The sequence below is a fragment of the Rhinoraja longicauda genome, chromosome 26 (genome assembly GCF_053455715.1).
Source record: "Rhinoraja longicauda isolate Sanriku21f chromosome 26, sRhiLon1.1, whole genome shotgun sequence".
Classification (NCBI taxonomy): Eukaryota; Metazoa; Chordata; class Chondrichthyes; order Rajiformes; family Arhynchobatidae; genus Rhinoraja; species Rhinoraja longicauda.
The window spans coordinates 31,604,528-31,615,653 of record NC_135978.1 but is presented as its reverse complement, the minus strand read 5'-3'; the positions used below and the strand labels follow the sequence as shown (position 1 = coordinate 31,615,653).

Genomic DNA, 11,126 nt, shown 5'->3' with positions numbered 1-11,126 from the left:
AATCAGTATCCCGTTCCTGCTTTTTCCCCATATCCCTTGATTCCTTAAGCCTGAAGAGCTAAATCTAACTCTCTCGTAAAAACATCCAGTGAATTAGTCTCCACTGCCTTCTGTGGCAGAGAATTCAACAGATTCACAACTCTCTGGGTGAAAAAATATTTCCTCATCTCAGTCCACAATGGCCTACCCCTTATTCTTAAACTGTCCTGGATTCCCCCAACATGGGGGAACATTTTCTCTGCATCTAGCCTGACCAATCCTTTAAGAATTTTATATGTTTCGATAAGATCCCCTCTCATCCTTCTAAATTCCAAGCGAATACAAGCCCAGTCGACCCATTCTTTCATCATATGTCAGTCCCCGCCATCCCGGGAATTAACCTGGTGAACCTACGCTGCACTCCCTCAATGGCAATAATGTCCTTCCTCAAACTAGGAGACCAAAATTGCACACAATACTCCAGGTGCAGTCTCACCAGGGAGGGACCTGTACAACTGCAGTAGGACCTCCTTGCCCCTAAACTCAAATCCACTCGCAATGAAGGCCAACATGCCATTAGCTTTCTTCACTGCCTGCTGTACCTGCATGCTTACTTTCAGTGAATGATGTACAAGGATACCCAGGTCTCGTTGCACCTCCCCTTTTCCTAATCTGACACCATTCAGATAATAATCTGCCTTCCTGTTCTTGCCACCAAAGTGGATAACCTCACATGTATCCACATTATACTGCATCTGCCATGCATCCGCCCACTCACACAACCTATCCAAGTCACCCTGCAGCCTCATAGCATCTTCCTCACAGCTCACACTGCCACCCAGCTTTGTGTCATCCGCAAACTTGGAGATGTCACATTTAATTCCCTCGTCTAAATCGTTAATATATATTGTAAATAACTGCGTTCCCAGGACCGAGCCTTGCGGCACCCCACTAGTCACTGCCTGCCATTCTGAAAAGGACCTGTAAATTCCTACTCTTAGCTTCCTGTCTGCCAACCAGTTCTCTATCCATGTCAATACCTCCCCCCAATACCATGTGGTCTAATTTGTGGGAGGAAACCGGAGCACCCGGAGTAAACTCACTGATCCTCTGATAGATAGGGTGGGGTGTATGGAACGAGCTACCTGAGGGACTAGTGTAGTTGGGACATCTTGGTCAGCATGGACGCTTTGGGCCGAAGGGTCTGTGATTGTAAGTGCTGGAGTAACTCAGCAGGGTCGGGCAGCATTTCTGGAGAACGTGGGTCGGGGTTGGAACCCTTCTTCAGACTGATTAAAGTAGGGGGGAGAAAGCTGGAAGAGAGTTGGTGGCGGGACAAAGCCTGGCGAGTGATGGGTGGATACAGGCGCGGGGGCTTTGATCCGCAGATTGTGAGCTGAGTCTGGCAGTGTGTGTTAGATGGGATTGCTAACACATTTAAGTGACTTGAATAAAGCTTATTAAAACCAGTGACATTATTACATCCATGAAAAGCAATCACTTTGAAGTCAGTGAGTTAGGTCAAGCCGCTGGTGCGTGGGATGGGAGCATCTTGTTTTGTTGAAGAATTTCTTTCTAGTAATAGTTTCTAGTTTCTAGTTTTGCACGGTGGTGCAGCAGTAGAGTTGCTGCCTCACAGCGGCAGAGACCTGAGTTCAATCCTGACTACGGGTGCTGTCAGTGTAAGAAAATAACTGCAGATGCTGGTACAAATCGAAGGTATTTATTCACAAAATGCTGGAGTAACTCAGCAGGTCAGGCAGCATCTCGGGAGAGAAGGAATGGGTGACGTTTCGGGTCGAGACCCTTCTTCAGACTGATGTCAGGGGGGCGGGACAAAGGAAGGATATAGGTGGAGACAGGAAGATAGAGGGAGATCTGGGAAGGGGGGAGGGGAAGAGAGGGACAGAGGAACTATCTAAAGTTGGAGAAGTCGATGTTCATACCACTGGGCTGCAAACTGCCCAGGCGAAATATGAGGTGCTGTTCCTCCAATTTCCGGTGGGCCTGTATGATTGTGGGTCTGTCTGTAATGAGTTTGTACGTTCTCCCCGTGACCTGCGTGGATTTTGTCCGGGTGCTCCGGTTTCCTCCCACATTCCAAAGATGTATAGGTTTGTAGGTTAATTGGCTAGATATAATTGTAAATTGTCCCTGGTGTGTAGAGTAGTGTTAATGTGCAGGGATTGCTGGTCGGTGCGGACTCGGTGGGTCGAAGGGCCTGTTTCCGCGCTGTATCTCTAAACTAGAACTAATATTGTGCATCTATTTCCCACTTGGAAATGGACACAAAACCCAGGCTGACAGCCCAAAGCAACAGGAGCCCAGTGCACTGATAGCTCAGGCTGAACAATTTCTAATCTTGTGATGTGGACTCGATAAGAAGCCTGTGATGTTGTTGCTGTTTGTTGGACAAGATGTTGGCATCATATAGTCACACAGAGTGGAAACAGGCCCTTCAGCCCAACTTGCCCACACCGTCCAACATGCCCCATCTGCACCAGTCCCAACTGCCTGTGTTTAGCTCATACCCCTCTGAAGATGGACAGACACAAAAGTATAGGAACAAAAACTGCGGATGCTGGTTTAAATCGATGGGAGACACAAAATGCTGGAGTAACTCAGCGGGTCAGGCAGCATCTCTGGAGGGAAGGAATGGGTGACGTTTCGGGGCGGGTTCCCCTGACATCAGTCTGAAGAAGGGTCTCGACCCGAAACGTCGCCCATTCCTTCTCTCCAGAGACGCTGCCCGACCCGCTGAGTTACTCCAGCATTTTGTGTCTAACGCAGGATAGGTTTAGAGGGGACACGTAGAAACACAGAACTGCAGGTGTTGATTTGTACCGAAGATAGACACAGAGTGCTGGAGTAGCTCAGCGGGCCAGGCAGCATCTCAGGAGAAAGCGGACAGGCGACGTTTCGGGCTGGGGCCCTTCATCAGACAACTGCACACAGACGGGATCGGACCGGGGGCCTGTGGCGCTGTGAGGTAGCGGCTCTACCCGCTGTGCCACCATGCAGGACTGTGGAGCAGTGTTGAAGGGCCGGCGGGCGAGACGGAGGAACTGATTATCTGGTTCTCCAAACTCGGGCTACATTTGTGGGGAAAGGTTTCTCTGAACTGGAGCCCACTCCCCATCAAACACTTTCCTTACACTTTATGCCGCGGGTGAATTGCATTCCCGTGCTTCGGTTTGGAGATCTGACGACTTCAATTCACTGTGAACGCCCTGGCAGCCTGCAAGGCTTCCTCTTGACTAATTAGCCCAGAGAAAACACCACTTGTGTTCCTCGCGCCAAGAGCTGCACAGTAATCTGCAGGCTAGGAATGTCCTTGCACCCCATGATCAACACACAGCCACATTCTCAGCACAAGACGGCAGACACAAAAAGCTGGAGGAACTCAGCAGGTCAGGCAGCGTCTCTGGAGGAAAGGAATGGGCGACGCTTCGGGTCGGGAAACCTCTTCAGGCTGGAAGTCAGGGAGAGGGGAACGACGGATGTAGACTGTGGGGAGACATTGCTCCACTGCGAAATCTCCTCAAGGTATGTACGCCTTGAAGACGTTGTCCTCCTCTCTCCCACGAGAGTTCTGCAGGAAGAAGGGCCTCCACCCAAAACCTCACCCATTCCTCCTCTCCAGAGAGGCTGCCTGTCCCGCTGAGTAACTCCAGCTTTTTGTGTCTATAAACGAGAGATATAGATGGTGAAGTAGAACAAATGAGTGAAAGATATGCAAGAAAATGATGATGATAAGGGAAGCAAGCCACTGTTAGCTGTGGGCTAGGTGAAAACCAGTTACAGACAATGACGGTGGCGCAGCGGTAGAGTTGCTGCTTTACAGCGAATGCAGCGCCGGAGACTCAGGTTCGATCCTGACTACTGAGGTTCGGTGCTGCACTGTAAGGAGTTTGTACGTTCTCCCCGTGACCTGCGTGGGTTTTCTCCGAGATCTTCGGTTTCCTCCCACACTCCAAAGACGTACAGGTATGTAGGTTAATTGGCTGGGTAAATGTAAAAATTGTCCCTAGTGGGTGTAGGATAGTGTTAATGTACGGGGATCGCTGGGCGGCACGGACTTGGTGGGCTGAAAAGGCCTGTTTCCGGCTGTATATATATATGAATATGAATGAGACTACAAGGTCACTTTGAAGCTAGAACAACAACTTCAGCACAAGATCTGAAGTTAAGGCAGACCTTCGCAAGTGTAAAAGAAGGAACTACAGGATATGGGGAGAACGCAGGAATAGGGTACTGATTTTGGATGATCAGATTGAATGCTGGCTCGAAGGGCCGAATGGCCTTCTCCTGCATGTTTCTATGAGGTGCAAAGGGACTTGGGAGTGCTGGTGCCAGATTCCCAAAAAGTTAATTTGCAAATCGAATCAGTAGTAACGAAGGCAAGAGGGCTGGGATACAAAAACAGGGATGTAATGCTGAGGCTTTATAGGGCACAGGTCAGACACATTTGGAATATTGTGAGCAGTTTTGGGCGCCATATCTGAGGAAGGATGTGCTGGCTCTGGAGAGGGTCCAGAGGAGGTTTACTAGAATTATCCCAGGAATGAGTGGGTTAACTTATGATGAGCGTTTGTCGGTACTGGGCCTGTACTCGCTGGAGTTTAGAAGAATGAGGGGGGGCCTCATTGAAACTTAGCGAATGGTGAAAGGCCTGGATAGAGTGGATGTGGAGAGGATGTTTCCATTTGCTGGAGAGTCTAAGACCAGAGGTCACAACCTCAGAACAAAAGGACGCTCCTTTAGGAAGGAGATGAGGGGGAATTTCTTTATTCAGAGGGTGGTGAATCTGTGGACTTCTTCGCCACAGTCGGCTGTGGAGGCCAAGTCAATGGATATTTTTAAGGCAGAGATTGACAGAGTCTTGATTAGTACGGGTGTCAGGGGTTATGGGGAGAAGGCAAGAGAATGAGGTTGAGAGGGAGAGATAGAGCAGGCATGATTGAATGGCGGAGTAAACCTGATGGGCTGAATGGCCTCTGCTCCTAAAACTTGTGAACTGCAGATGCTGGTTAATACCAAAGATAGACACAATGTTGGAGTAACTCAGCGGGTCAGGCATCATCCCTGGAGTAAAAGAATCGGCGATGTTTCGGGTCGGGACCCTTCTTCAGACTGAGAGTCAGGGGAAAGGGAAACGAGAGATATGGACTGGAGAGGTATTCCTCCACTCGGGTATGTCTACTCAGACTGAAAGTAGAGTTGACAGGTGGGTGGAAAATAAACTGGAAGTGAGGAAAGGCCAGAACAGATCCGGGCTGGCCGCAGATGACCCAGGAAGGGTGGAGCCCACAATGGCCCATTGTTGGCTGGGGAAGGTGTGATAACAAGAGGGATACAAGGGTGTGAACTAGGGGTGCCAACTATCTCACTCCCAAATACGGGACAAGGTGACCTCGCCGCTCCGTGCCCCACGTGACCTCACCCAGCCAGCGACCACGTGCTCCCGCTCCACTAATGGCAGCCGCCCGGGCCGGGAGGACGGGTTGCTACGCAACCTCCGTTAGGCGAACACACTCGGTCCCGCTCCCCGAACACACTCTGTTAGCCTACAGTGCCCCGGCCGACAGCGGCCCCTGGGCCAAATAAGGGACAAGGACAAACCAATTTAGCCCATAATATGGATGTCCCGGCTAATACGGGACAGTTGGCAACCCTAATGTGAACATTGGAACTGGGGTATGGTGAGGGGTGGAGGAGGGAGAGAGGGGAAGGACTTTCAGACACAGCCTGACCAGCTGAGTTTAATAGTGTCATTCAGCACGAAACAGGCCCTTCAGCCCAACTTCCCCATGCTGACCAAAAGGCCCCATCTGACCTAATCCCACCTGCCTGCTTTTGGCCCATGTATTCCTGAAGCTTTCCTATCCATATACAGGTACAAATATCTTTTAAATGTTGTTATGATACTTGTTTATAGTAAAGACAATTTTAGTTTTAGTTTGGATTGGAGATACAGCACGGAAACAGGCCGGACTGCCAACCGAGTCCACGTCGACCAGCGATCAACCCGTATACGGACCTACACACACGTGGGACCATTTTACAAATTTACCGAAGCCAATTAATCTACAAACCTGTACGTCTTCGGAGTGTGGGAGGAAACCGGAGCACCCGGACAAATCTCACGCGGTTACGGGGAGAACGTATAAACTCCGTACAGACAGCGCCTGTAGTCAGGATCGAACCCGGGTCTCGTGTGCCGTAAGGCAGCAACTCTACCGCTGCACCATCGTGCTGTACTGTTCTATGTTGTAAGTTTGCGCATTCTCCCTGTGACCTGCGTGGGTTTTCTCCGGGTGCTCCGGTTTCCTCCCACGCTCCAAAGACGTGCAGGTTTGTAGGTTAATTGGTTTGGTAAAATTGTAAATGGTTCCCAGTGTGCAGGATAGAACTAGTACATAGGATGATCGCTGGTCGGTGTGGACTGGGTGGGTCAAAGGGCCTGTTTCCACGCTGTATCTCTAAACTAAACAGTCCCGTGCATAAAGATTACTGGCCCATTCCATTGGCCCATTAGTAGGTGGGTAAAGAAGGCCTATGGTGTTCTTGCCTTCATTGGTCGGGCATTGAGTACAAGAGTCAGGATGCAGGTCTATGGGACTTTGGTCAGGCTGCATTTGGAGTATTGCGTGCAGTTCTGGTCACCCCCATTACAGCAAGGATGTGGAGGCTTTGGAGACGGTACGGAGGAGGTTGACCAGATGATGCCTGGATTAGAGGGCATTAGCCACAGGGAGAGGTTGGACAGACCTGGAACGTTTTCCCTGGAACGCTGGAGGTTGTGGGGAGACCTGATAGAAGTGTATAAAATGATGAGAGGCACAGATAGGGTAGACAGTCAGAACCTTTCTCCCAGGATGGAATAATCAAATACTAGATGGCAGAGCTGTAAGGTAAGAGGGGTGAAGTTTACAGCAGATGTGGGGGGCAAGTTGTTTTACACAGAGGGTGGTGGGTGCCTGGAACGTGCGGCCGGAGGAGGTGGTGGAGGCAGATACGATAGTGGCGTTTAAGACAGGCACATGGACAGGCACATGGATATGCAGGGAATGGATCACGTGCAGCAGATAAGAGTTGGGCTTGGCATCATGTTGGGCACAGACATTGTGGGCCGAAGGGCCTGTTCCTGTGCTGTACTGTTCTATGTTTTTGTGAGGAGCTGGCTGTAATTTCTCTGGTTTCCTTGTATTTTCAGGCGTGGGCAGAGATTGATGGATTCTTGATTAGTTTGGGTGTCAAAGGTTTGGTTTACAGAGTCCCCGTGGGAGTTTGCAGTGGAGGGTCCGAGCTGTTCACCGCTTCGTCAGCAGTCGTTTACTTTAGTTTATTGTCACATGTACCAAGGTACAGGGGAAAGCATTTGTTGCGTGCCAACCTGTCAGCGGAAAGACCATACATGCTTCCAATCGAGCCATTTAGTGTAATAGACAATAGGTGCAGGAGGAGGCCATTCGGCCCTTCGAGCCAGCACCGCCATTCAATGTGATCATGGCTGATCATTCTCAATCAGTACCCCGTTCCTGCCTTCTCCCCATACCCCCTGACTCCGCTATCCTTAAGAGCTCTATCTAGCTCTCTCTTGAATGCATTCAGAGAATTGGCCTCCACTACCTTCTGAGACAGATTCACAACTCTCTGACTGAAAATGTTTTTCCTCATCTCCGTTCTAAATGGCCTACCCCTTATTCTTAAATTGTGGCCCCTTGTTCTGGACTCCCCCAACATCGGGAACATGTTTCCTGCCTCTAACGTGTCCAACCCCTTAATAATCTTATACGTTTCGATAAGATCTCCTCTCATCCTTCTAAAGATACAGCATAAAGGGAATAATATTTAGCACAAGACAAAGTCCGATTAAAGATCGTCCGAGGGTCTCCAATGAGGTAGATGGGAGGTCAGGACCGGTCTCTAGTTGGTGAGAGGATGGTTCAGTTGCCTGATAACATGCTGACAATCGAGCTGCCCACAGTGTACAGATACTGGATAAAGGGAATAACACAGTACAACATAAAGTCCAGTAAAGTCCAATAAAGATTGTCTGAGAGTCTCCAATGAGGTAGGTGGTAGTTCAGGACCCTCTCTAGTTGGTGAGAGGATGGTTCAGTTACCCGATAACAGCCGGGAAGAAACTGTCCCTGAATCTGGAGGTGTGCGTTTTCACACTTCTGCACATCTTGCCTGATGGGAGAGGGGAGAAGAGGGAGTGGCCGGGGTGAGCCTGGTCCTTGTTTTCTGCTGCTGGCCTTGCCGAGGTGTAGATGGAGTCAGTGGTGGGGGGTCTGGTCTTGGCGACATCTACAACTCTCTGCAATTTCTTGCCGTCGGGCAGAGCTGTTCCCAAACCACGCTGTGATGCAACCCGACAGTATTCTCTCTGTGGCGCATCTGTAGACGTTGGTGAGAGAGGAGGGGCAAAATGTGAAGCTAGAGGAAGGGATGTAGGTGGAAGTGGGGGGGGGGGGGGGGGGGGATGTTTCCACTGGTGGAAGAGATGTTTCCACTGGTGGAAGAGATGTTTCCACTGGTGGGAGAGATGTTTCCACTGGTGGGAGAGTTTAGGACCAGAGGTCACAGCCTCAGAATTAAAGGGCGATCGTTTAGAAAGGAGGTGAGGAGGAACTTCTTTAGTCAGAGGGTAGTTAATCTGTGGACTTCTTCTTGACGACTTCTGTGGAGGCCAAGTCAGTGGATATTTTTGAGGCAGAGATAGACAAATTCTTGATTAGAACGGTGTCAAGGGTTATGGGGCAAAGGCAGGAAAATGGGATTAGGAGGCAGAGATAGAAACATAGAAAATAGGTGCAGGCGGAGGCCATTCGGCCCTTCGAGCCAGCACCGCCATTCATTGTGATCGTGGCTGATCATCCACAATCAGTAATCTGTGCCCAAATTCTTCCCCTATCCCTTGATTCCGCTAGCCCCTAGAGCTCTACCTAACTCTCTCTTAAATCCATCCAGTGATTTTGCCTCCACTGCCCTCTGTGGCAGAGAATTCCACAAATTCACAACTCTCTGGGTGAAAAAGTTTCTTCTCACCTCAGTTTTAAATGGCCTCCCCTTTATTCTAAGACTGCGTGGCCCCTGGTTCTGGACTCGCCCAACATTGGGAACATTGAGATCAGCCATGATTTAATGGCGAGTAGACTCGATGGGCCGAATGGCCTAATTCTGCTCCAATAACTTGTTCCCTGGTCTCCTACAGGGAACATATGGGAATGAGGAGCGTGACGGGGGAGCAGGTTAGCAGACTGTGTGCAGTGGCGATGAGGATCAATGAAAGGGCATAAAGGGCCCTGTGGGATGTTCATGTCAAAGTGCGGGAGGTGTGAGAGTGAACCAGGGTGGCCAAGGACAGATGTGGCCAGTCTGTGGGGAGAGGGGGAGGGGGGAGGGGGGAGGGGGGCTCTCTGCACCAAACACCTCCAGCCCCCAACGGGCCGGCAAGGCAGAGGTCCAGACTCACACCAAGCCGTAACACAACGAGAGAGAGAAAGGCAAAAGGCAGAGAGAGAGAGAGAGAGAGAGATTGCGTGCGTGAGAAAAGAGAGGATGCGGGAAGAGAGAGTGCAAGAAAAGAGGGAGAGACAATGCGAGAAGTGTGAGAAAAGAGAGAGAGAGAGAGTGCGATAAAAGAGAGAGAGTGCGAGAAAGGAGAGAGTGAGTAAAAGAGAGAGTGTGTGAGAAAAGAGAGTGAGAAAAGGCAGGGTGAGAGCGAGAGATTGCTAGAAAAGGCATAGAGAAAGAGAGTGCGTGCGCGAGAGCAAAGGAAGAGAGAGGAAGGCAGAGGGAGAGAGAGAATAGAGAAAGTGAATGGAGAGTAAAGAGAGACCATGAGGAGGCCAAGTCATTGGGTAATTATAAACCAGAGCTTTATAAATCCTTGATTAGTAAAGGTTATGAGGAGAAGGTAGGAAAATAGGGTCTAGAGGGAGAGATAGATCAGCCATGAGTGAATGGCGGAGTAGACGATGGGCTGAATGGCCTAATTCTGCCCCTCTGACTGATGGTCTTATAGAGAATAAAATGAACATATAATTCCCTTCTGAACCCAAACCATATTGTCCATGAACTCTTCCCATTGTTTTGTTTAGTTTTGTTTATTGTCACGTGTACTGAGGTACAGTGAAAAGCTTTTGTTGCATGCTAACCAGCCAGCGGAAAGACAATATGGGGAGAGGGCAGGAACTGATTGGTACTGATTGAGAATGATCAGCCATGATCATATGGAGTGGTGGTGCTGGCTCAAAGGGCCGAATGGCCTCCTCCTGCACCCGTTGTCTATTGTCTAATACATGATTACAGTCGAGCCATTTATAGTGTGCAGATGCAGGATAAGGGAATGACGTTTATTGCAAGGAAAAGCCAGCAACGTCTGATCAAGGATAGTCCGAGGGTCATCATTGAGGTAGATAGTAGTTCAGCACTGTTCTCTGGTTGTGGTGGGATGGTTCAGCTGCCTGTTAACTGCTGGGAAGAAACTGTGTGTGTTGCTGTTGGAGTGCCCATGTTAATGCCTCTCTGACTGCTGAGCCAACACTGACGGTAGTCCTGCCTGTGGGCTCTTTATTTCCAGTGATAAAGAAGACTAAGTTTCTTTCTAAGATCCCTCAACATAATCTGGGTGTGCAGTGATTTCTTGCTCTTGAAGATTTGAACCGACGGAATCTTTTTACTTTAGTTTAGTTTAGTTTAGAGATACAGCACAGAAACAGGCTCTTTGGCCCATCGTGTCCGTGTCGACCGGCGATCCCAACACACTAACACCATCCCACACACACCAGGGACAATTTACAAATTTTCCAAGCCAATTAACATACAAACCCGCACGTCTTTGGAGTGTGGGAGGAGACCAGAGAAAGCCCACGCAGGTCACGGGGAGAAGGTACAAACTCCGTACAGGCAGTACCCGCGGTCGGGATCGAACCTGGGTCTCTGGCGCTGTGAGGCAGCAACTCTACCGCTGCGCCACCGTGCCTCCATGACGGAGGCAGCGATCCTTGCTGCAGACCGCAGGCTCCGTGTGTCTGGCCTGCTCGCTGGAGCAGAGAGGGACTGGGAACAACAGGCTTTCAAACACACTGATGTTAAAACTAATGCTATTACTGCAAGGCACTGTCTGTAAATCT

At 49.8% G+C, this 11,126-nt stretch overlaps 1 protein-coding gene across 3 annotated transcripts in view; it reads left to right on the top strand.

Moving 5' to 3' along the window:
* Positions 1 to 11,126, top strand: part of cuedc1b (CUE domain containing 1b) — a 93,518-nt gene that overhangs the window by 20,961 nt on the left and 61,431 nt on the right. The window contains exon 1 of one of the 3 annotated variants that reach the window (XM_078422242.1): positions 3,360 to 3,525. The exons of the other annotated variants lie outside the window; for them this stretch is intronic. The gene's annotated coding sequence lies outside the window, so the exon portion shown is untranslated. Of the gene's footprint in view, positions 1 to 3,359; positions 3,526 to 11,126 lie in introns of those variants that run through there. 3 annotated transcript variants of the gene reach the window in all.